Genomic DNA, 27026 nt, shown 5'->3' with positions numbered 1-27026 from the left:
AGTTGGCATTCGTTTTTCAGTTTGACTCAGAAAGACTTAAGGAAGTCTGGTATAGTATGATGTCTATTTTTAATGTTTGTGTGAGGAGGTTTTACCATCTACTTGAACTCCCCCTGTTCAAGGCTTGGGACTATCTAATGTTAACATCAAATGCCTGAAATTGGCGAGTCTTCCATTAATATTTCTCTTGAGCGTAAAATTCACAAGTTTAAAATAAGCCAGATAAGGAAGTGTGTAGAATCCACACATTTCTTTGTTTGAGTGGGATCCAAGTAATCGTGGCCTAAAGAGATACAGAAGACTCAGTTCCTAGCCCCGCTGAACAGACGTGAAAACAGGGAACAGTGACCTGGAAACTGGTACGTCGGCATAAACTGTCCCCCCTGGCAACATGCCAGCTACAATTACGTGTAGTCCATTGTAATCTCTTAGTTAAAATGACAGATTGAAAACAAATCCTGTACTATGTTTTCTTCCTTTATTTCCCGGGCTTGACTCTTCAATGCATCAATGAAGATTTCTTTATTTCAACATGAACAATGGACTTTCTCACAGTACTATGATGACATCATGCCTCAATTGGATAGCTGCGGACGCATAATACAGGGGATCGTGGGAACGATGCACTTCCACGAAAGCTGGGGATACTGGACAGTAAGGCTGAGCCAAAATGATTGTACTTCAAAGCAGTACAATCATATAGAGATAAAACCAGAGCTGCACGGTTTTGCAAGCAATCTGTTATGAAAAGCTGATGCTTCATTTTGTTGAAAACGGTCCAGCCTATGATTCCATCTGAGTGCTTCGTAACACAAATGCATTCTTTCTCCCTTTTAACCCTTTCTCAGATGCAATCGTGCATGTGAACACAGTCAGAATCCCCCTGCACATTTGCACATTGCAATGTTATGGCTGGTGTCCATTTTTTTCCTGTCATTTGCTTGTGTGAGAAAACGTGAGCGTGACCCTGTAACACTGGCAAAGCACCGTGCTATGCAGGAACCATTCCCACAGTAAACAGAGCCATTTTATCACAAACAGCTTGATGAGGGCATTTTCTATTTTTAAAAAATCGCAGATTTAACCAAATCATACAGCATTTACCCTGTCTTTTGCACAGAATCGGGATAATTTACTTTGAATAATATTGTCATACTGTGTCAGCATGGTTTTAAAAAAAGGTGCAAACTTTGTAAACCAAACCAACAACATTGCATGGTTATTGGGTCTTTAAAATTGGCATTATGACAGGATTTAGAGGCATGGTATGAAATCACCCAGGGCTTCTGGGTTGGATCACTGTCAAATTACTCCTGTCCAAAGTAGGCATGTAGGAGAAGGATAGTGCTGAGCTGTAATGCCACTGGATGAAATAAATATTGCTCTTCCTGCTCAATGTTCACTCAGGAAGAATGTTGTTAAGGTGAACAGTACTGCAGGAATCAACTTCTGGGGAGCGATGAAGAGTGAGTCACAAAGACAGCCACAGAATATCACAATGCAGAAGCAGGTGATTTTAGCCCATCAACTCAGGGTGGCACGGTGACTCAGTGGTTAGCACTGCTGCCTCACAGCACCACGGTCCCAGGTTTGATTCTGGCCTTGGGTGACTGTCTAGATGGAGTTTGCACATTCTCCCCGTGTCTGCATGGGTTTCCTCTAGGTGCTCCGGTCTCTTCCCACAGTCCAAAGATGTGCAAGTCAGGTGAATTGGCCATTCTAAATTGCCCATAGTGTTAGATGCATTGTTCAGAGGGGAATGGTTCTAGATGGGTTACTCTTCGGAGGGTCAGTGTGGACATGTTGGGTCAAAGGGCCTGTTTCCACAGGGAATCTAATCTAAAAACTCCATGTTGGTTTTTTTTCTTCGCAGGAGTCTTGTAGCCTAATCTCACTCTCCTCATTGACTCCCTGATTGATATTCCTCAATAATTACCTCCTTCTCTTCAAAATGAATGCTTCAACAATGATCTATCATAGAAAATTCTACATTATAATTATCCACTCCATTACAAATTTTTAATTGCTGCTTCAATAATGCAAACCCCAAAACTATACATAAACTTGCTACTTAACGTTTCTAAAATAAAACCTTATTGCTTTTTTATTCCATAGATGGATTTTTGGTTTCCATGTGCATTAGGCAGTTGCAGAGTGAAGTATGTCTAAAGTTCACGGTTGAACATTATTAGAATAAAATTGGTGAGCTGCTCGGGCTGAAGGAACAATAAAAGTCATTCATTGATTGGAGATGGAATGGGAAATTCTCAGCTTTGCTGCAAAAGTGCTGAAGGTGTCGAGTGTGGGCAATGAGGCACTGGTAGCATGTGGGAAACATTTTTCAGGACCAAGTGAAACTATTGGCAAAAGATGTTCTTTAAGGATCATTTGTTCAAACTCAGACTTTTGTTTTTCAAATCTCAATTCTCCTGAGCCTACGACTCATATCTTTGCATTTTACCGGCATTTTTGTACATATGGATAGAAATGTTGGATACCTACTTTGACGCCTACTCAAACTTCAGTCAGGTGAGACTCAGCTGACAAGTGAGCAATTGTTACTTTAAATGCATATTTATGTCTGATCATTTCTCAACCACATTAGGGGTAACAGCACTCACCCAATCACACTTGATCCAAACCTGGACATACTGAACTCATGGTTCAGCATAAAGGCAAACATTTTATTTTCCCAAAATGACAGGACAGCTTTATGTGATCGCATTAAGCATCTTGCCAGACCTTAAATTGAACCCAAGCAATGATCTCACTAAATTGCTGGAGTGTGTTAATCTGTTTTCTTTGACACACCGAAGAATGCCACCCACACCTCAGTGTTCCCTTTTTCCTACTTGACAAGTACATTTATCCATTCTTTAACTCCTTCGAGTGCCTTGGTTTTCAGTAAACCCAATGTTTCATTCTTAGTGCTGTATATGACTGCTTTTCGAGAAATAGGACAAAAGAAATATAAATCAATTGTCTTTTGTGTTCAACGATCTTTTTTTCCCCCTTTTGCCCAGAGCAACATCAATTGAGCATGAGTTTGATGTCAAATCTCAATCTCTGGAACCATAAATTTAAGACAATCCCCACTTAGGAGTTCAGGAAAACCCTCTTTACTCAAAAAGTGGTCATACTGTGTCGCATAACAAGTAATTGAGGTAAACAACACAGATAGAAACTATGTAAACACATGAGAAAAGTTTGCATTTGTACAGCACCTTTCATGGCCCCTGGTCATTCCAAAGTACTTTCTTATCACTGAAGTACATTTGAAGTGTAATCACTGTGTAAGCTAATATGGTAACAGCAAGCCCCCACAAAGCATAATGTGATATTAATCAAAATAATTATTCTTGTTGATGTTGATTGAGGCATATCGCCCTGTTCTTCTTCAAATCGAAGTCATGGGATCTTTTGAATCCACTTGAGAGGCTGAACAGGCAGCCAGGTTAGAATCTCATCTGATAGATGGCATCTCTGACTCCTTCAGTGCTGCACCGGGACATCACTTAGATTTTTGTGTTGAGGTCTCTGGATTGGTTTGGACCAACAACCTTCTGACTCCATAAGTGAGAGTACTGAGTGATGGTCAACTATTAAGGGGAAACAATGTAGGAGGTTGTGCTTATCTGATTAAATGAAGATGGATGGGAAGGAACCCTTGTGGAGCATAAACATAACTCTGACAGGGATGATTTGGCTTGATTGGCCTGTTTTGTATGTACGTGCTATACATGATGTAATTTGGCTGCTATGGTAGCATTTTGTGACTCACTAAGTACTTTCAAGTTGAAGCAATTCTGTGCCAGTGACAGTATAGCAGTGAAGCACACACAGTGTTGAGAAATAAAGGTGTCATTGCTTCCTTGTGGGCTGCGCCAGTTGTCTGTTTAACTCTAGAGAGAACCACCAAAACTATTGTGTTTCCATTATTTCCACCACTTACCAACGTTCCTAGTACAGGACTTGTCCGGTGTAGTTCTTTTAAGGTAAATGTTCTTGAGGAAGCTAGAACTCGGGGTGGAGACTCTCGATGCCAGGAGTTTGTGCTCTATTGCCTCAATGTCTGTGGAGGCTGACATGTTGTGTAAGCTGGAGTGTATATTGGTGAACTAATACTGGTGACTAATACTGGAGAATGTGGCCCACACCAGAAAAGGCCTGGCCTAAATACTTACTTCAAGGGGAATTGACTTGGATTACATCTCACTCCCTCTACTCCTGCTACTTCCTTAAATGTAGGTGATATTTCTAGCCATAAGAAACTATAATGCACTATGGCATTTGCACAGCCACTGCTTTTTACAAGTTAGGTGCCTGACCACTTCTCCCATAATCTCTGACATGGTTAGCCCATAGGAAATTCCTCGTCTGTATCCAGAGGTTTGTCAGACTCAATGGTATGCATAACCATTTGCTGTTCTTGTGACATGTAGATTGCCAGCACTGTCATGAGCTGCCAACCCACACACCAGGTCTAAGTTTGATAACAAGTTAGAAATGACCCCTATGTTTCTCAGCTGCAGGGTTCAACATTTGTACATGATGTATGGATAATGTAAATTCAGTTGATCAATCACTTCGACTGCAAAAACATCTCAAGAATTAGGAAAGACAATACCTTGCTGAACTGATTCTTGAGCCAAGTATTTGGTTCTGAAAGAAAATCCTTCCCCTCTTGTGGATTGCAATATAATATCTGCATCTGAAGAGATGCATAATTGGAATGATTGTTCTTCAAATAAAGCCAAAAAGGAATGCAAAACAGGCTCTTTAGGGGCTTCTAGAAGATTTCCAGTTTCAGCTTCAAGTCGTCTCTGAGTTAGATCTCTGCTTGTAAAATGACATGGATAAGTTTAATTAGCCTGAATGTATCAGGCGGCAAAGACAAAATAATTTGACTGCAATGAGAAGCTGGAGCTCTGGCTTCACTTTAACTTCCTCAAGCTGCACAGTTGAGCCAACCTTAATGTGGAAAATCCGTGCAATGCACCATGGGCTGTGAATTTATAAATTGAGCCACGGAGGGACATCCACTATCTACTGAACAGGTTATCCAAAATCTTTAGACTGCTAATCTTTCAGAAGCATTTGTCCTCTGTCACTTGTACCTTATAATCCTTAGTGCCTAAAAAAATTATGTGTGTGAAATGAAATATATGTTGCACGTCATAATTAGAGAAGCAATGCTAACTGCTAACATGGGCGAGACTAGCTTCAATCCTGTGTTACAGAGTTGTATTTTGTTCATTACACTGAGGTTCACTTCGGAAACGTGCACGAAAACAAAACTCATTTATGTTCTGAATGGAGGAGTCTCAAATTCAGCACCAAAAATGAATGAGAGATTCACAGTTAGTTTGAAGCAGAGCTAAAAACAATAGGTAAGAGGCACTATGTATAATAACACTGACCCCAATTATTTTTTGATTGGTTGATCTCTGCCCTCACTTGATTAGTTGACTCCATGGAAATTAGAATTAACCATTCTGAAGTGTACATAATTAATTACTTGCTGTGATTATCCCTCACGCTTAGCTTCCCTCCCCTTAAGATATATGAGAGGGAGTGATGACGAAAAAAAACAGAGCAAGTGAAGAATATGACTAGATTCAGGGTTTTGTTATGAGGAAATATAATCAAATCAAGCAACAAAATAGATGTCACATAAAGCAAACAGAAAAATAAAGCCATTGTTAAGGCACCAGAAGACTAAGAAAGGGCCATTCATTACCTATTGTTTTCTCACCAGTTTTCAAACACTTTGAGCTTTTATTGCTTTCCAAGAGAAAATGGCAAGCATCTGGAAAATGAGCAAATACACAAGGTGTGAAACATGGGACTTCCATGACTAATTCCCCTGACCTCCAAAGCCCCCTCTCACCCCAAACCTCCCCAATTCTCTCCCCTTTCTCCTGAAGATATTACTGCTTGCTACGATGCACTGTCATGTATGCCAACACCCCTCTGCTGGAAGTTTGACCAACAAATCATGTGTCATGCATGTGCTGTGACTTGAGAATGGTGACAAGCAATTTAATGCAATGGGCATCACAGAATTCATGCACACACTTTCCTGTGTAAATCATTGGGTGGCAATCAGGTTTGAGAACTCTTGTTAATTTTCCTCTCTTTAGCCAGGCTTACTGACAGAGGTTGAACTGTTGTCATAATTGTCCACTAGATGTTTAGTGGTTATGAATGTGGACATCCAAAACTCTATATTTCACCACAGTTTCTAGCTTATCCCCAACCAGAAGTGATTAAGGATAGAGTAGGTACAACAGGCAGTATTTCTATCCACAGGATCAGTGAGCATGCTCTTAATTTATTAATTCTGCTAAAGGACAGTGTTTCAAAAATTGTAGTAGTTATAAATGGAAAAAATGAAAACTAGAAGAATCCTGATATTTGTATCGGAAAGTTGCCATTTTCTCTGAAAGGTGGTGAAGGGCGTTCTTAATTACTCTGGATCACAGATTTAATGTGGCACATGTAGTGATCAAAGTTTTGAAGTGTTATGAAGGAGAATATAGCAGTGACTTCCAGTAAGAATAAACTTCAAAGTAAAGTGAGCTCTGGATTACTCAGTAATTCTCTATTGTGGCACTAGAATCAAGAAGGTCCTGAACACAATTCACCATTTTTGACAGAATTATCTGATCTTATATATTGCTACTGGGTGACTATGTGGACTTTAGCAAAGCCATCGGCAAGGTTCCACATGGTAGGTTGTCTAATAAGGTTAGATAACATGAGATCTAGGGAGAGTTAGCCAATTGAATACAAAATTGGCTTCACATTTGGAGACAGAGGGTTGTTGTTCAGACTGGAGGCCTGTGACCAGTGGTGTGCCACAAGGATTGGTGCTGGGTCTGCAGTTGTTCATCATTTACATAAATGATTTACATGAGGTATAGTTAGTAAGTATGTGCATGACACCAAAATTGGTGGCATAGTGGACAGTGAAGAAGGTTATTTAAGAGTAAAATCTTGATCAACTGGATCGAGTGGGCTGAGGAATGGAATATGGACTTTAATTTAGATAAACACGAGGTGTTGCATTTTTCTAAGACAAATCAGAGCAGCACTTACACAGTTAGTGGTAAGGCCCTGGGGACTATTGTTGAACAAAGAGATCTGGGGTGCAGGTATGTAGTTTTGATGTGGTGACAAATGTAGACAGGGTCGTGAAGAAGGCATGTAGCATGCTTGACTTCATTGGTCAAAGTATTGAATTGAGGATTTTGGATGTCATGTTATGGCTGTAGTAGACACTGGTAAAGACATTGGAGTACTTTGCACAATTCTGGTTGCCCTGCTATAGGAAGGATGTTATTAAACTGGAAAGAGTGCAAAAAGGACTCACATAGATGTTTCCAAGACTGGAGGGTTTGTGTTATAAGGAGAGGCTGGTACTTTTTTTACCCCTGTAGCATAGGAGACTGAGGGAAGACTTTATAGAAATTTATAAAATCATGAGGAATATAGATAAGGTAAATAGTCAAGGTCTTTTCTACAGCGTGGGGAGTTCAAAACTAGAGGGCACAGGTTTCAGGTGAGAGGGGAAAGATTTAAAAGGGACTTGAGGGGCAAATCTTTCACGCAGAGAGTGGTGTGTATATGAATGAGCTGCCAGAGGAAGTAGAGATGAGTACAATTAAAACATTTAAAAGATGTTTGGACAGGTACATTGATGGGAAAGGTTTATAGGCATTCATGCCAAATGCAGGCAAATGGGACTAGTTCAGGTTAGGAAACCTGGACAGCAAGTGTGAGTTGGCCCAAAGGGTCTGTTTCCATGCCTTATAACTCTGTGATCTAGTGCCCCTCATTAGGGGGAAAAAAATAACTCAGCCTCTTTGTGAAAGCCCAGTGAGTATCATCTATTGATTTGACTGCAGGGAATACCAGGTCTTCACTGTAGAGATGGAAATCATTTTGGGACGTGTTGGTATGGCAGTTTTGTCACTGGACTACTGTCAGGAGCCTAGGGCTAATGCTCTCAGGGCATGTCTTTACATCCCATCATGGCATGTAGTAACATTTGAAATCAAGTAAGAAAAGGAATTAAGCTCATGGTGACCATTGTCGATTGTGATAAAATCTGGATTGCTAATGTCTTTTAGGATCTACCATCCTTACCTGGTCTAGCCTACACACTACTCCTGAATCACAACAATTCTTAAGCTAATCAGTCCAAAGGCAATTAAAATAGACAACAAATAAGGCAGAGCAGGTGACTGAGGTGTCAGTGGGGGAGCACTTTGGTACCAGTGACCATAATTCTATTAGTTTTAAAACAGCGATGGAAAAGGATAGACCAGATCTAAAAGTTGAAGTTCTAAAATTGGAGGAGGGTTAATTTTGATGGCATGAGGCAAGAACTTTCAAAAGCTGATTGGGGGCAGATGTTCGCAGGACGATTGGAAAATGGAAAGCCTTCAGAAATGAGATAATGAGAGTCAGAGACAGTATATTTCTGTTAGGGTGAAAGGAAAGGCTGGTAGGTGTAGGGAATGCTGGAAGATGAAAGAAATTGAGGGTGTAGTTAAGAAAAAGAAGGAAGCATGTGTCAGGTATTGACAGGATATATCGAGTAAATCGTTAAAAGAGTATAAAGGCAATAGGAGTATACTTAAGAGGGAAATCAGGAGGGCAAAAAGGGGACATGAGATGGCTTTGGCAAATAGAATTAAGCAGAACCCAAAGGGTTTTCACAAATACATTAAGGACAAAAGGGTAATTGGGGAGAAAATGGGCCCCTCAAAGATCAGCAAAGTGGCCTTTGTGTGGAGCCACAGGAGATGGGGGAGATACTAAACAAGTATTTTGCGTCAGTGTTTACTGTGGAAAAGGACATGGAAGATATAGAATGTAGGGAAATAGATGGTACGTGTATGGAATGAGCTGCCAGAGGAAGTGGTGGAGGCTAGTACAATTGCAACATTTAAAAGGTAGCTGGATGGGTATATGAATAGGAAGGGTTTGGAGGGATATGAGCGAGGTGCTGACAGGTGGGACTAGATTGGGTTGGGATGTCTAGTTGGCATGGAGGAGTTGGACCAAAGGGTCTGTTTCTGTGCTGTACATCTCTATGACTCTATGACTCTAAATACTGGTCTTGTCATGTCCACATTTCATGTCAGAATAAAACAAAACAGGTATGTAATCAATCTGAGTTATGGACTTTACAATCATTATACTCAACATTGATCTTGAAGAGTGCTGAATTCTGTAATTACTATGTTAACATTTTCACAGTCTTGCTATTTGAGTCTTTCCCTTGATCTAATACATCACAGAGCAAACAATTGGATTCATCATTCTTAGGTAAGTCTTTCTAAGGATTAAATTGTAATATTTTAATTGCAGTGATTATTTTTATCAAACACCTAGTTTTGTGTTTAGTGTCATTTTACCAAGGCTGCAGATTTCAGGATCATGACAATTTTGCCCATTTTGACTTCATGGTACATACACTCTTTCCTGTTTGCCTGTGCTTTGAGCCATTTGGTAAATTCATCAGGAAGGATGCAGAAATAAGAAGGGCTATACTGATGACTGTGTCTCTGTACCTGATTGGAACTACTTTTTTAACTGCTGGATTTCATCATTTGGAATAAAGATTGATGCACATTTGTAACGAGATTGAACTAAGTAAGTTTGGATTAGAAGATAGTGCAATTAATTCCATGCAGGATGTAGTCAGGAAAAAAGAGTGTGCAGGATGTAGGAACTTAAGAGGAACAATAAAATCTGACAAAGATGTCGTATTGATAAAACAGAATGTAGATTGCAATGATTAAGAGAGGTTGAAGACAAGAGACAGAAGAAGGATTGCCTGTCAGAGAAGAAAATCTGGAATGGTTTGGTGGGAGCTTCTTAAATACACAGAAACATGAGCAACTTAAATGATGTGATTTATTTTGTACAGTAGTATATAAATTTGACACTATTACAAAATAATAGCAATACCTGAAGTGTGGCTAGGAAGATGGCAGAGTGTCAAAGAGTTCTACAATGTAGGAATATGCTGATTCAATTATCTGCCATCATTGATGGAGTGGAGGGAGCACGAAATAAGTAATAAGCAAAATTGGAAAAAGCAGAACTTACAGCTTGGGACACAGGAATGTAGAATATTGTCTAAATAGTGTGAATGAGTCAGCAGACTTACATAGGAATTATGATGAGGATCTCAAAAATGATAGCTAAATTCTATTTGTTAGAATTTAGGCTGGGACAATTGCAGGACTCTTGTCTTCAAAGATGATCTTAAGATATATCCCCTTGCTGCACTGGGCCATGAAGAATGTGATGATTTACAAAATTGCATTCACAATTGGAAGCCCAACCTCTTTGGAACATGTCTCATTAAATGACAAGTGTAGGTGCTAAAGGCTGTTTTCTGGTCAGCCATAAAAACACAGGGCAAGTACACCTAAGGTTTCCCGCTATATGCTGTCAGTGAGATTGACTGAAAGCGGATATTCATGTAAGTTCAGCCTGAAATTTTCACTTTCTATTTCCTAACTCACTAATCCTCCTGGGCAATTAGTGTATTGAATTGTACCGTGAAGTTACACTCACTGGGAACTGACTTCAATGATCTAAATTCATTTTCCCCAGGACCTTAGCATTTATCAAAGGAAAACAGTCCTCTTTCCCTCTATTTGGCTGCATAGTGCCATGAAAAATGAATGGAGTGTGTTGTCAATAAATTTGATGAAGAAGCAGGGCATAGGCAACACTAAGGTTTGGAGGGAAAACAGGAAAGCTGAACGTGATTAACCAGCTTCTTAGTTTTGATCTTTCAAAAGAACATGAGTGGGAAACTGTGATGGGCCTTCATGTCAGCAGAGGAAAGATGCAAGGATGATGGATTATGTATCGAATGGTGGGTCCATAGCTTCAGAGAACAGCTAAAAAGATTAAACGTGCTGAAGACAGGGAGAAAGGCAAGAACCCATGATGTTGCTTTGGACAGAGCCATTTTACTTGGCCTGCCAATTATTGTGAAATTTTCTAACACTGCCCAACAATCAAAGCAATTTGGCAGTATTAGAGGTTGAGTAAATGTACCACTGCCTTCCACAGCTGGTTAATGAGGGTCACCTTCAAGAGCCCATAATTAGCCCTAATTATTCCCTTTGTGTGATGCACTCACCTGAGCTGTTAGTGATCTCAGATTGCAACAGTCAACCTGGAGGGGCGTGCTGCTTGTATGCCACTGGGGGCCACTCGTTTTCTATCAGCTGTCAAACCTGTATATTTTGTTAACAATGCTCACAGTTTCAGCAGCTGTTGAGGGGCCGAGTGATCGAATGACATGGCACTGTTCAGCCAAGCGCATTCGATTAGATCGATTTCATGTCATGCCGACTGTTGCTGAAAAGGGAGTTCACCTGAGAATAATTGCCTGCGCTGCACCAGGCCTTTCTCTGGAGCTTTTAACTCCTTCAGGACTGGTCAGGCCTGTTGCCTTTTCGCAACAATTTACTTAGCAAGAGCGCCTGACATTTGTAGATCCTCATGTGGGAAAACCAATACAGATACTGACAGAGTCTACCTCTTTCCATTCGTTGTTTTCTTCATGCATATTTCCAAAACCTAAACCACTTTTGTCACAAAATCCTTCAGAGTATAGTTAGTATCTGTGGTGACTTGACCTTTTGTGGATACCAGACTTGTCTGGGGATGCTAGTTAGCTGAGCTGGCTGGGTGGCCTTTGAAATAAAGCTAACTGCACAGGATCCGTTCCTATTCTGGCTGTAGCTGACCTGGGACTTGCCTCCTCGGCCTGTCCCTGAGGGTGAAAAGCAATGGGCAAACCCATGTGAGAGTGTGTGTGTGTAGGAGTGTCTGTCAGTGTGTATAGAGCAATGGTGGTCACCTGTAATGTGATATGAACCCAAACCGATTGACAAAGTACTGTCAAGGAAACAGTTCAGGTTGACGAATCAGCTGATAATGAATCAAGGATCTGCCAACAGACTGAGAACCCTTGATGATGATGATAGATGTGCCTGTTTGGAGCTGCAAACAAAAAGCAAATGCTATAACAATACGGTACAGAAAAGGCATGTGGAGATAATATATTGCTCCAAGTGTGACCACACTATCTAACATGACACCGAGGCAAACTGGTCAAGCAAAGTGTAGGTTGGACCTTTGGTCTCTGTTGAGTTAGTGGGCTGAATCTTACATTTATTTGGTTAAATGTGTATTGTATTGACATTTTTTACTGTGAGGTCTTGTTGTATCTTACCAAACTTAAAAATCAAACAATACCAGGTTATAGTCCAACAGGTTTAATTGGAAGCACACTAGCTTTCGGAGCATCGCTCCTTCATCAGGTGGTAGTGGAGGGCTCAATCGTAGCACACAGAATTTATAGCAAAAACTTACAGTATGATGTAACTGAAATTATACATTGAAAAATTGATTGTCTGTTAAGGCTTTCAACTGTTTGAATACCATGATAATTTCACTTCTTACATGTGTAAATCACAAAACCTTTTTTTAAAAAGTTGCATTCTCAGGTTAGCTGTAACAATGGGTGTTAGCTAGACAATATGTTGAAGGTTTTAGCCCCCTGCATTCTCTGTCTATGCCATGATGTTTGGATTGATTCTAATCTAAAAAGTGAGATAATGGCGTTTTACATGAATTCATGCAGTTTTTGAGCTCAGAGTTCTACATGAATGCATGCAGTTTTTGAGCAAAGTACAATGTAACCCTGCAAGTACAAATTCACCCCACAAAATATATGTGTGCATGTGGGTCTTTGTCTGTCTGTGTGTGTGTGTCTGTCTGGGTTGGGGGTTGTGAGTGTGAGAAAGTGTATGTGTGTGTGTGTAGTGAGTTTAGAGTGTCTTAAGTCTGTGTGGGGGTGCATGTGTGAGTGTGGGAGTGTGTGTGTCTGTAAGGGTGTGTGTGGGTGTCTGTGTGCGCATCTGTGTATATGTGTGTCCGTGAGTATGTATGTATAGGAGTGCCTGTGTGTGTGCGTGTGTGAGAATGTGTGTGTGTAGGAGTGTCTGTGTGTGTATAGTGCAATGGTGGTCACCTGTAATGTGACATGAACCCAAGGTCCCCGTTGAGGCCCTCCCTATGGGTACCGAACTTAGCTATCAGCCTCTGCTCGGCCACCTTTCGCTGCTGCCTGTCCCGAAGTCCGCCTTGGAGGATGGTCACCCGAAGGTGACCATCTTACCAAACTCACCTTATTAACTACTTATCCTGGCCCTATAGAATCCCTCATGTCCAATTTCACCCCCAGCTTACTCTGCACAAGAACAACTTATCACTCAATGGATATCCACTGAAAGACCAGCCTCCTTTATGCCCATGCCATTTTGAAAAGGCAACTGAACATCTGGGTGGGCATTGGCATCCTGACGGTGCCCTGCTCAGTGATGGACATAGTGTGAAGTTGCTGGAAAAGGTCAAAGTGACACCATGATTCTCTGACAGGAACCGAGAGATCCTGATGAATGAGATGATGTAATGGTAGTGTATCCTCTTCCCAGAGGACTGGCAGAGCACTCAATGCTTGTCACTCTATCAGTAGGGTGGCATGGTGGCTCAGTGGTTATCACTGCTGCCTCACAGTGCCAGGGACCCAGGTTCGATTCCAGCCTCGGGCGACTGTCTGTGTGGAGTTTGCACATTCTCCTCGTGTCTGTGTGGGTTTCCTCTGGGTGCTCCGGTTTCCTCCCATAGTCCAAAGATGTGCCAGTCAGGAGAATTGGCCATGCTAAATTGCCCATAGTGTTAGGTGCATTAGTCAGAGAGAAATGGGGTCTGGGTGGGTTACTCTTCGGAAGGTCGGTGTAGACTTGTTGGGCCGAAAGGCCTGTTTCCACACTGTAGGGAATCTAACCTAATCTAATATAGTGGAGCCCTACTTGAAACACAGTGTTAATACCTCTCACACATCTTTCAGGGTTCACACTCAAAACATAAAAGGAGATACAATGCTCAGCAGCCCACATGGTACTTGGTTGCTGACTTTTCACCGCAATTGGGAGAATGTGCCCAGCTGATGACATTTCCCTAAGGACAACTCCACCGCCACAAAACATGACATCAAGGTGAACAGATCATAGGTATCTCAGGCATACACATCATATTATGTTTTGTTGATTTGCATCAACTCTGGTTATTTGACCACACTGAAACACCTTTCAATCAGAACCCTTTGACTCTATACATCCTCCTTACCATATTCTTCTTACTGGTAATGCACATGGAGTCATAGAGTCATAGAGACATACAGCACGGAAGCAGACCCTTCAGTCCAACTTGTCCATGTCGACCAGCTATCCTAAACTAATCTAGTCCCATTTGCCAACACTTGGCCCAAATCCCTCTATAACCTTCCTATTCATGTATCCAACCACATGCCTTTTAAATGCTATAATTGTACCAGCCTCCACCACTTTCTCTGGCAGCTCATTCCATACATGTTCCACCCCGTGGGTGAAAACGTTGGCCCTTAGGTCTCTTTTAAAATTTTCCCCTTACCCTAAACCTATGCCCTCTAATTCAGGACTCCTCCACTCCAGGGAAAAGAACTTGTCTATTTACCCTATCCACGCCCCTCTATACATTAACCCCTCAACCTCTGATGTTCCAGCCTTTTTTGTCTCTCTCTGTAGTTCAAATCCTCCAACCCTGGCAACATCCTTGTAAATCTCTTCTGATCCCTTTCAATTTCACAACATCCTTCCTATAGGAGGGAGACCAGAAATACACACAATATTCCAAAAGTGGCCTAACCAATGTCCTCTACAGCAACAACTTGACCTCCCAACTCCTATACTCAATGCTCTGACCAATAAAGGAAAGCATACCAAACGCCTTCTTCACTATCCTGTCTACCTGTGACTCCATTGTCAAGGAAATATGAACCTGCACTCCAAGGTCTCTTTATTCAGAAAAACTCTCCAGGGTCTTACCATTAAGTGTATAAATCCTTCCCTGATTTGCCTTTCCAAAATGCAGCACCTCACATTTATTGAAATTATAAACTCCATCTGCCACTCAGCCCATTGGTCCATCTGATCAAGATCCCATTGTACTCTAACGTAACTTTCTTCATTGTCCACTGCATCTCCAGTTTTAGTGTCATCTGCAAACGTACTAACTATACTTCTTATGTTTATATAAATGATGAAAAGCAGTGGAACCAGCAAGTGACCAATCCCAGCTAGGAGATTGACCTCTCTATCTTCATTGTCATGACCTTGATGGGAAATCAAACTCCACTATTTCACGAAAGTCATAGATGTGTAAATAACCAATTTAATCACCAGAATGATTATTTTGCCTGACTTTGACCGCTACACAAGGGATGGGATGATGATTAGCACTGTTTCTTCACAGTGCCGGGGACCCAGTTTTGATTCTAGCCTCGAGTGACTGACTGTGTGGAGTTTTCACATTCTATCTTGCCTGTGTGGGTTTCCTTCCACAATCCAAATATGTGCAGGTTACGTGGATTGGGACCATGCTAATTTGCTCTGTAGTATCCAGATTAGCCATAATAAATGTGTGGTTATGGTGGTCTGGGCGGGATGTTGTTCGCAGGGTTGTTGCAGACTCAGTAGGCCAAATGGCCTCTTTCTGCACTGTAGGGATTCTATACCTAAGACAAAAAAAACTCATATCAGGTTTCATCAATTAATAAGGAAGCAAAAGTTAGAACCAGCCTATTCTCTAAAATTTAAGAAAACAGATAATTAATTATCAGATTATTAATATGCAAACTCAAACTACACCCCTTTTAAATACTCACACATTTATTCACACATAGCAGGCGTGACAAAATGTTCTGCAGAAGGATCAGGGATGGGAAGTAAACAAAGAGGATTGATGAGGGCAGAGTGGTAGACGTGATCTATATGGATTTCAGTAAGGCCTTTGACAAGGTTCCTCATGGTAGACTGGTTAGCAAAACACAACCCCTGGAAAGTAGGAACGTTTCAATTCAGTTCCGTTTCAGGAGTCTAGCAGTGTAGATTATCCTCTCTATATCTCACTGATCAACAAATGCTTCTTGTGAACAAAGCGTAGATTCAGAAATGTATAACTCTGATGTAATCCTGCATAACTTCATGCTAATGTTCTCAACAGAAAATTGAACAGGAGGTTGTTGGTGTAAAAGGGAATAAATTGACTTATAATTTGAGTAAAGTAGTATGATGTTTTAAAATAGTAAAACAAGCATTCCCTTGAGAACAGAAATCTCTCAGTGCCATGTTTGCTTCATGATTGACAGTGTTCACACATGCTAATATAACATCATTCACCCTCAAATCTAACCACTGTTAGCATCATTAGGCCTGTAGCCTCATCTCAGTGCAATGTTGGCTCCCTGAACATCTCTGTCAAACTCTCATTCTTCCTAATCTGAGGAGGCAGCTTGCTCTTTCATCTCCCCTCATTTAAATTCACTGCCATCATTGAACTAGGTAGGGCAGGGCATAGCGACCAATCACTATTCTGGGACACTGTGCAGTAAGTACTGGAATGCTCCTCTGATAGGCCCAGACAGTACAGGCACATCCTCGTAAGACAAACTGCCTGTTCAATGATGGCATGAGCAGCATTGTAGTGTTGTTCAGTATCAGCCTTAGGATTTTGCGCTGGTGTCATTAGCCTTACCTTTGTCACCTTCAATCAAGCCTTGGCGATGATGTGGTAGGCAAACATTGGCAGAACCTGGGACTTGTGTAGGATGTATGTATTGTGGCAACTCCCTAGATAGTGAGTCCATATCTGCAGATGTAGTTTTCTGTGGTCAAAAACGAGGTGTACATTAAGGGAGCGAAATTCTGTCTTGTTCGGGAATGTGGCTGAGTGATATCATGGAGCTGAGAACATCCCTAAGTGTGCAGTTAGTTCCCTTGTACCTGAGGGAACCCAGTGATCGCTACAATTTAATGGCTTGGGCACCACAAGCGTTTGTTTTTCATTCCTGTGAAAAGCTTTGGTGAGCTCATGAATACACTTGTGTTTTGCTGATTGGGAGATACCACACATGTACCCATTTGAGTTTTGAAAGGACCCGGTGCTTGGAATGTTAATGGGAGCTGTGGTGTTCAGCACCACAAGAATAGCTCTTCCTCTAAAGTTACACTACCACAGATTTAACTGCAGGAGGTGCCAAATGTAAGTGACACATTCCCTAATCAAGTGAAGATGCCTCTAGCATTGCCTTCACTCACCCGTAATGTTCTCAGTACAGTATATCCTCTTGCTTGGAGTGCTCAATAACGCTGAATACCCTGTTTCTCCTCTTCAGGTACTGCTTCCTCATCCACAGCTACAGTCCCCTGAGTGAACCTCGTGCCTCTATTTCTCTAGGTATTGTTCAATCTTTTTTCTCCTCCTCCTTCTTCTTAATGTTATTCAAGCTAATGCAGTTGGCTGGTTAAGTTGGTCAAATATCTGGTGTGGAATTACTAATCTGTGAAGAAATGTCATCAATGTGTATGTTGTTGGCATGTATTGCCCATTCCCAAATTCCCTTCAGAAGGTGGTGGAGAGCTGTCTTCTGGAACTGCTACAGTCCTGCAATGCTGCAACAACTACCACAAGAGTTCCACCCAGCGACCCTGAAGGAAGAGTGAAATATTTTCAAGTCAAGATGGTGAGTGGCTTGGAGGGGAATGTATAGGGGGTGGTTTTTCCATCTATTTGTTGCCTTTTGTCCTTCTGGGTGGAAGTGGTTGTGGGTTTGGAAGGTGCTAGCTAAGGAACCATGGTGAATTTCTGCAATGTATCTTGTAGATGGTGCCATGTGCAAGATCTTTGTGGCTTTGATCTTTATGTTTTTCATGCTTGTGGTCCAAACTGACTCTTGGTGATCTTCCTAATCCCCTGTGATATAGGGCACAACCCTGAAATCTACAACTTGCATAAGTTTCATCGCCAAGTTCTTAACTTTCATATGTTGGACCTGTAAATGCTCCTTCATGTTTATATGTAGAATAAGATCCCAGCTCAATACCACTGTCACTGCTGGTGATTCTTAGGTGACTGTCTTATTAAAAGTTAATGCATGAGAGGACATGGTTGGGATATTAATGTTTGGATCTGTAAGATCATATTCACCTATATTCAGTAAGTATTTCCCTTCGGTGTAAAACCTTTGACTGAGAGCTTGAACAATCGTATTTTCGGTTTTCAGTTTCTGCCTCTACACCCTCAGTCGGATACATTTGCGTTGTGCAGGGAGATGTGCAAACAGACCTGGGGCTTACCCCATTTGCATATTCTGAGAGACCCAATATTGTAAACTGATTTAGAGAAAGATATATTAGAGTAAACTGTTCCTTTGAGTCTACAGCCCCTATCCTCCCCATACATTTATATGGAGATGACTTTTACCTTCCCTCTGCCACCCCCAGTCCTTCTTTAATACCCCTGTAACTATTGTCCCTTTCACTATTACCCTTAGTATGCCTGCTTTTCCCCTAACTCCTTTCCCTTCCAGATTCCAAGCTCCAGAGTCTAATCCTTACATCGCACCTTATTCAGTTCACCTGCTTGATTGCCCTTCTCATACACTTAATTAATCCAGTGTTGCCCACCCTTAGTAAACAGCTCCCAACCTTTCTTTTCCCAGTTTCCCCTACACAGTGACTTTGCTGCTGTGCATTCCAGTTTGCTCCTCCCATTCAGCAGGATCCTTCCTGTGCCCTCAATAACCACTGCCTTTAATTCCCTTTTACTCCTTTCTATCCAGCCCACATTTCTATCAATCTTTTCTGTTGAATCCTCCTTACAGCTGAGCCCCCTTTTCAGCAGCATGCTGCTTGATTTCCCTGGTCAGGTTTATTGGCATCAGCAAGTGTGGCTGTCTGATTTGGGCAGGATCATGGGCCCAATTAGCCTTCAGTCCTTAGACTTCAAGAGCTACAATAAACAAGACTGCACATGACTTAGACTTTTCATAAGCTGGTTGACATGGTGAGGCTGCACCCCTGTAAGTGGTTGCACAAAGAAACTGCATGTTGACAAAGATCATAGAAAATTGTTGTACTCATTGGAGTTTGGAGGAAGAAGTCTACCCACAAAGTACAGACTTGATCCAAATAGCTTTATGTGTGAACATATGTGGTCCCCAAGGCCAACAAAATTGCACGTTGACTGGCAAATCCAGCAGGCAAGGCTATTAACGAGTATTCATGGTGTGCTAATGAACACAACAAGTATTCATTAGCACACCATGTGGGGTGGCACGGTGGCTCAGTGGTTAGCACTGCTGCCTCACAGCACCAGGGACCCAGGTTTGATTCCAGCCTCGGGCAACTGCCTGTGTGGAGTTTGCACTTTCTCCCCATGTCTGTGTGGGTTTCCTCCGGGTGCTCCAGTTTCCTCCCACAGTCCAAAGACGTGCAGGTCAGATGAATTGGCCATGCTAAATTGCCCATAGTGTAAGGTGCATTACTCAGAGGAAAATGGGTCTGAGTGGGTTACTCTTTGGAAGGCCGGTGTGGACTTCTGGGGCCGAAGGGCCTGATCCTACACTGTAGGGAATTGGATCTATTCTAAAAGGTTGAGAAAGCTGACCCTCCTGAAAGGTTCTGCAACCTAAAGAGCAAAACTCTAACCCATCAGTGGGAAGCAGGAATTTTGCCTCCTATCCAGTTAAGTTCCTCACCCACCTTACCAATAGCTCCAGACGAGCCCAGAAGATTCTGCCCAATGTTTCAGGTTGATGGCTTTTTACCAGACCAGTACTTCTATGTCTCACCCACTTGTTGAATATTTTGAGCTCTTTCCATTTTTATTTTGGATTTACAATATCTCTGGTATTTTACATTTGATATATTTACAATTTAGAATGCTGTGTGATCAGCAGTGGAGCTTGTTCCCATGTGTCTGCTGCACTTGCCCTTCGATGTGGTGGAGCTCATAGGTAGTGCAGTCAAAAGGTGTTGTGGAAATGGAAATTGGGCAGTTAAGTGGAGTTCATGTACAAGTTCATTCACTATCCTTTTGAATGGCATAGGAGGCAATTGCCTCTTTTTTTTACATTTGTGTGGGTTTCTATGTTTAAAAATACATAAGATTTGCTGTACAAATGCAACATTTCATAATTAATACTATTGGGCAATTTGAAACGTTTTAATAAAATGTCTCCTTCACAAATAATTTCAACTCTAGAAGGAAATTATCATGAGTTTCTTGAGAAGAATCTTACATTTAAATCATACTTTATACCATGTTTCAAGTGTTTCACAACCAGTGAAAAGAGCTAAAAATCACACAACACCAGGTTATAGTCCAACAGATTTATTTGGAAGCACTAGCTTTCGGAGCACTGCTCCTTCATCAGGTGGTAATGAAGGAGCAACGCTCCGAAAGCTAGTGCTTCTAAATAAACCTGTTGGACTATAACCTGGTGTTGTGTGATTTTTAACTTTGTACACCCCAGTCCAACACCGGCTCCTCCACATTAATGAAAACAGCAATGATTTTTATATGGGAAAATATGACTTGTTTCTGACTCCAATGTTTTCATACTCTGTAATTGGGTAGACTCGACTGGCTGAATGGCCTACTTCTGCTCCTACTTCTTTATGATCTTGGGGTTTGATTGGTGATTACTATGACCAGCCTTAAGCCCTGCTCCATGCTGGACTTGATGGTAGCCATGATGTGGAGGTGCCGGTGTTGGACTGGAATTGTCAATGTCAGAAGACAGACAAAACCAGATTATAATCCAACACGTTTGTTTGAAATCAGAAGGAGTATTGCCCCTTCTGCATGTACAGACACCCAAGATACTTCACTGTAATACCTCAGTGGGCAAATATTAGTCATAGAGTCATAGAGATGTACAATACGGAAACAGACCCTTCAGTCCAACCCGTCCATGCTGACCAGATATCCTAACCCAATCTAGTCCCACCTGCCAGCACCCAGCCCTCCAAACCCTTCCTAATCATATACCCATCCAAATGCCTTTTAAATGTTGCAATTGTACCAGCCTCCACCACTTCCTCTGGCAGTTCATTCCATGCATGTACCACCCTCTGCATGAAAACGTTGCCACCCAGGTCTCTTAACCAGATATGTTGTTCTGACAATCAACAACAGTTTCATTGTCAACATTGGACTCTTAATCCCAAACTTTCTATTGAATTCAAATACCACTATCTGCCACAGCAAGATTTCAACCTCGATCCCTGGAATATTACCTGGCTCTGTGGATGAATAATTTAGTGGTAAGGCCATTGGCATCCCATTAAATCACCACTCTTCATTCCACAGAAACTCTCTCATTAACCCCAGCCAGCGTCAATCATTCCACATCAGTTCAAACCACTGGCCTCAATGCATTCTTTCTCTTGGACCTTGTGGTTTATAACTGCTGTTCGAGTGGCCACAGCACCTGCAGAGAAAGGTCCTGCTCCGCCAGAAGCAGCTGCTCAACTTTTGAGGAAAAGAATTCTGAAGCTTCAGAGAAAACATTGTTGGCAATACTGCCTCCTCCACCCTCCCACCATAGAATCATATAATCTCTACAGTGCAGAAAGATGTCATTAGACCCTCAAGTCTGTACCAACACTCGAAAGAACATCCTATACACCAATTCCCCACCCTATCTTTGTAGCCCTGCATTTATCTGCCAATCCACCCAGCCTGCAGAGCTTTGGTCTTTAGAAGGAAACCCACGCAGACACTAGGAGAACATGCAAACTCCACACAGTCACCTAAGGCTGGAATCAAGCTCAGGTCCCTGAGCAACAGTGCTAACTACTGAGAAACTGTGCTGGCCCATTAACAAACTCACTTCGAAAGTCTGGGAGCAAATCCTGGTGAGCATCTCATTATGACATTTCTGTAGTTGGCTGAGGAAGAACCTTTCTAAGCTGCTGACAATCAGCTGACTGCCAGAGACCAGGCTCCTGCTCAGCCCAGGCAAGAGAGGACCCTGTGGTGTTGGCAACCAGGGACGTCATCCACGTACACAGGGAGGCATGGAAGTGGCAGACAGGTATGTGGGAGGCAATTATTTTTTTTATCAGAGGCTGAAGGATCACAGCTAAACTATGGGGGTGCAGCTGCCTGTGCCTGGTGTATGCAATCTTCTGGCTGCCTCTGTGGACTTGTTAGCAAACCTACACGTCATCACCTTCGCCATTGGTCGTCAGGACTGAAGGCATGGGAACAGGGAGTCAAGATGCCCTTCCTCTCAAGGGGATAGGGTGGTGAGAAGAGGCACATAGCTAAAGGAGGAACCACACACAGACCCATTAAAAAATCCCCCTCTGGGCACTTGAGTTGTGGACAGGTCCTCCATGTTTACTCTGCATCCCCTGTGCCAGTCTTTGGAGGTTTTCACTTGCACCCCGCAGCATATCAGGATCACCTGGATGCAAATGCCCCTGGGGTTGCCCAGAAACAATGGATTTTGCTGCCAAGCAGGATCTCTCCACCCCCACTGTGGAATCTGGGATAACACCAGGACATAATGAAAGGAAAATAAACTTAAAAACAATTTTGAGGGTATCTTAGTCAAACTTTTGGTGACAATGGACTGTGTATGTACTATCACACAGAGAAAATGTGATTGGCTTTGCACTATACTAATTTGCTTGAGGATATGTGTAGTCCTGATTGTAACTGTAACTGCGTGATGTCAAACTTCATGCCCATACAGGATGTACCATGGATTAATGTCTTTGTTGACAGCCTAATACAACAGGTAGAAGCAAGATAAAAAAGTCACATATAGGGCAATGAGATCTGCTGGAACCATTGCTCCATGTTGTCCAACATCCCTATTCTGTCCTTAGCCTCCATGTTCAAATGTGTTGATGTGAAGGATGCTTTGGTTTAAAGCACAAGATGAATGCTAGACAGGACAGCTCTGAGCATTGTCTTGCAAGGTGTGAGTGTTGATCCGAAACCAGCTGCTCGTCACCATGTTGTGGTACTGGCTGGTCTCTCCCACGGGATCCGTCACAAACATCCAGAAAAAGATCATCAAGTTTGTTTTGGGACAAAAGGCAACAGTCAAACAAGGAGATTTACGGGTAGCGAAAATTTCGTGAGAGAAGCAAAATGACCAAAGAATTGTTCCCAAATCTTATGCAAACTACTTTCAAACATATATACTTGGGATGTGCATATCACCGGCAAGAATGTCTTTTATTGCTCATTCTGAGTACAAGTTCAGATGGTACTTAAGTGTTAATTATATTGATGTCAGATTGGAGTCATACATGGGTCAGACAAGGTAAGGACAACAATTTTCCCTCCCTGAAGGACAGTAGTGAACGAATTAGGTTATTTGACAATCTGCTAGCTTTATGATCACTTTTATTGGCTTCAGTTCCTTATTTCTAGATGTATTAAAACAGAATTCAGATTATCAAGGTGTCACGGAGGGGTATGAAGTCTTGATTATTAGTTTAAGCTTTGAGATTACTAAACCAGCAACATACACAGAAGATTACTGAAACCTGTGAAGTTCTAAGTAGATATTATTGTCAATAATTTGGCTTGAAAACTAATTTAAGATGTTTTCAACTAGGTTCCCCATCACTTGTCTATTTCTACAGTTGTCCCAGGTCCCAGTGGAAGATTATTGCCTGGAAAGTATAACAGCAGATCAGCATTCAGTGACTTTTTTTAACGATTGGAATCAAATTCAAACACATTCCAATCAGAAACAAATAAAGCCTCAAAGTAATATTATAAAGTGTGACCAAAGTGAGTTTACTTTTGTTGACAGCTAAGATTTTTAACAATCAATAATGAGTTTGAGAACAAGTTTTCAAAAATACATAAAGAATTGTATTAAATATGCATATCAGCAAGTGCAGTAGGCAGAGAAGGGATGAAAGTGGATGGATTGTATAAGTCAAAATGTGCATGTGTGTGAAAGAGACAGCAGTTGCTGACTCCCCTCCCTCTCCTTTTATCAAAAGTCACTCCTCAGTGTGGCGAGGATGCTGAGAGCTCTCAATATGCTGCTCAATCTGATCTCCCATCGAAAGACAACAGGAAGCCTCCAAGTCCAGACTCAAAGCACGGCTGGCTGTTAAACGTCAATCAAAGCTGAAAAAGAGATGTCTGCTCCTGGACCAGCCAATTCCTTCAATGGAGAGTTTTTTTCTCTCTCTCTCTTCCCCGCCAACTTCAGCACCACATGAATTCACACGCTTCAGGCTGCACCTAGCAACAGGAAACCTGATGGAAGTTGCCTGTCTGGAGTGGGTAAAAGGCTCCTTTCTTGTTTGGTGAAAGATTCATCGCCCCTGGTTTGAAAGCTAACTCCTCCCTTCTCCAGAAACTTGTCATGAACAATGGCCAAGGCAATTGGCGGAGAAGATCACTCCCTAATCGCTTGTACATCATTGCTAAGAACTGACACCAACTTAAAACAGCTTTACTGAAGCCCACCAACCCCCTCTCCCCACCTCCAAGCCAACGCAGCATGAATGCCAATGAGCCCTCTATTACACAGTTTGATTTGTGCTGCTCATAATGTTTTATGCCTGTCCTGGTTCAGCCCAAGTCTGTGTAGATTTAGTATGGGAGTGAATGTGAATCGAGGCATTGTGTTCCACTTTGGCAACTAAAATTCCTCCCAAGCTCCATCACCCTCTTGCCTGATGTACATGTATATGAAGTAGCTCAAGGATGTCATTAAATCTGTCTCCAATTTTTTTTTATCTCCCTTCTTTGTAAAGCTCACAAATTATCACACCATGTGCAGCACACCATGAATAAAAAATGCACAAGCCAGGGCAATTTGACTAACATAATGATTATTTATGCATGTGGGAATTTCTAGTTTCCCGTTTTTTTTTGTGGCTGCTGCTTTCATTTCCCAAGATATTTGCCCCAACCTGTGGTTCAAGCTGTGAGGGCAGTAGACGACAGTAGTTTTCTTATAACCAGCATCAATGCTGCATCAGATCACCAGGGGGACAAGATTCACAAGTTCAGAGGTAGAGGGAGATTAGGGGACGTGTCACCATTCTTGTTAACTTGAATCAGGCAGTGATCTGGAGGTGTCCTGTCAGAAATCTGTGAACTAGAGAGACAGGATGTCCCAGAGTTCAAAATCACAGGCTTCGGTCTAACACTTGAGCATGCCCACTCCTCAAGATGGTGAAGAAGCCTTGCTAAATTTGAGGGGTAAAAATCTGATAAGCAGTGGAAGAAAATGCATAGAGGAGATACTATTCTTTTACAAAGAGCAAGGCACGATTTCCATAAATGCAATGCACTGGGACAAAAATCATCTTGCTCTACAAGTATAACATAAAATAACATTTAATTGCCATAATAAATCTCACTGCATTTTAACAAACTAATGACCTGGTTATACTACTTATTCTGCATTGAGGTGAAACAGCCTCAAACAGGTACCTGCAATATAGCCATGTCATAAACTGCTGCAATCTCAGCTGAAGGTTTAGTTAAGGTTAACAGTGCAGTACCACGAGTTACATAAAGCGGGCTTTAATTTAGGAGTGCTAATACATGTCGATAAAATTCTAAAACAATCAATCACTTGGTTAGTTATATTAAATTAAAAAGATATTTAATACCTCTCTTTGACTCCTCAAATGATGTAGGTTAATTCCACTTCATTTTATTCAAGTTATTCACAGGACTGAGAGGGTTGCAGACAAAGTTGTGAACAACAACCTCTACTACTGTAAATGGGATGTATTACCCCTCAGCATCTTCCTCCTCTCTGCAGACTTGTGCACACGATTGATTGCAATACTGTTTCTTGGTTTAGCTCCTCAATACCCAATCATTCCCAGAACAGTTTAAAAATAAGGAGGCTCCCATTGAAGAGAGAGATAGGGAGGAATATTTTCTCTCACAGAGTCTGGTCTTGGAAATTCTCTCCCCAGAGAACAGTGATAGAAGGATTATTCAATATTTTTAAGTGTCAATGGTAGCCATGATTTGCAGGTGCTAGTGTTGGACAGCAGTGGACATTTCACCTGAAGAGGGAGCATTGCTCCAAAAGTTTGGGATTTCAGATAAGCCTATTGGACTTAGTGGGCGGCATGGTGCCACAGTGGTTAGCACTGCTGCCTCACAGCGCCAGAGACCTGGGTTCATTTCCCGCCTCAGGCGACTGACTGTGTGGAGTTTGCACATTCTCCCTGTGTCTGCGTAGGTTTCCTCCGGGTGCTCCGGTTTCCTCCCACAGTCACAAAGTTGTGCAGGTCAGGTGAATTGGCCATGCTAAATTGCCCATAGTGTTAGGTAAGGGGTAAATGTGGGGTATGGGTGGGTTACGCTTCGGCAGGTCGGTATGGACTTGTTGGGCCGAAGGGCCTGTTTCCACACTGTAATGTAATCTAATCTGGACTATCACCTGATGTTGTGTGACTTCTGACAATATTTTTAAGATAGTGCTAGATAGATTTTTGCAAACAAGAGAGTGTATGCTTATCAGGTAGGCAAGAATGTGGAGGCCACAATCAGTTCAGTCATGACCCTACTCAATAGGGAGCAGCTTGAGGGACCTAATGACCTCTTCCTAATTCAGATGTTCATATTGTTACAAGCCTAATTAATGATTATACTGGAGCAGTCAGACCCCAGAGTAAATTTATGAACAATTAGTTTTGTTTTCCATTTTGTTTACCATGGTCACTGAACATACTCACATGAGGTTGCCAGTATTCCTTTCACAAAAGAACATGAAGGTTTATCATACGAAAGGAAAAATACAAACTATGTTGCAAATTTTTTTTCACTCATGGGATATGGGAATTGCTGGCTAGGCCAATATTTATTGCTCATGCCTGGGTGCCTTTGTCATGCGCTTGTGAGCTTCTTTTTTTGAACTGCCGCTATTCAAATTCTGTAAGTATACCCACAATATGCAAGAACTATTGGAACAATTAAAAGCATCAGAAAAAAAGATCCAACTCTATCACCTCAACAATAACCTTATAGGCACTCAAAATTCACCGAACAATCATCTCTGTTACCCTTTCAAAATTCTTGCT

General features: G+C 41.8%; 1 long non-coding RNA gene across 1 annotated transcript; it reads left to right on the top strand.

The window, feature by feature from the left end:
- Positions 1-445: 445 nt before the first annotated feature.
- Positions 446-24720, top strand: LOC148138628 (uncharacterized). Its single transcript, XR_015753799.1, has 4 exons — positions 446-654; positions 17321-17382; positions 17552-17668; positions 23967-24720. It is a non-coding gene; the product is annotated as an uncharacterized LOC148138628 (long non-coding RNA).
- The last annotated feature ends 2306 nt before the right edge of the window (positions 24721-27026 follow it).

Source organism: Chiloscyllium plagiosum, unplaced genomic scaffold (genome assembly GCF_037043375.1).
Source record: "Chiloscyllium plagiosum isolate Xiang-an unplaced genomic scaffold, Cpla_swu_hap1 HiC_scaffold_39, whole genome shotgun sequence".
NCBI classification, from domain to species: domain Eukaryota; kingdom Metazoa; phylum Chordata; class Chondrichthyes; order Orectolobiformes; family Hemiscylliidae; genus Chiloscyllium; species Chiloscyllium plagiosum.
This window is presented reverse-complemented; position numbering and strand designations above follow the sequence as displayed.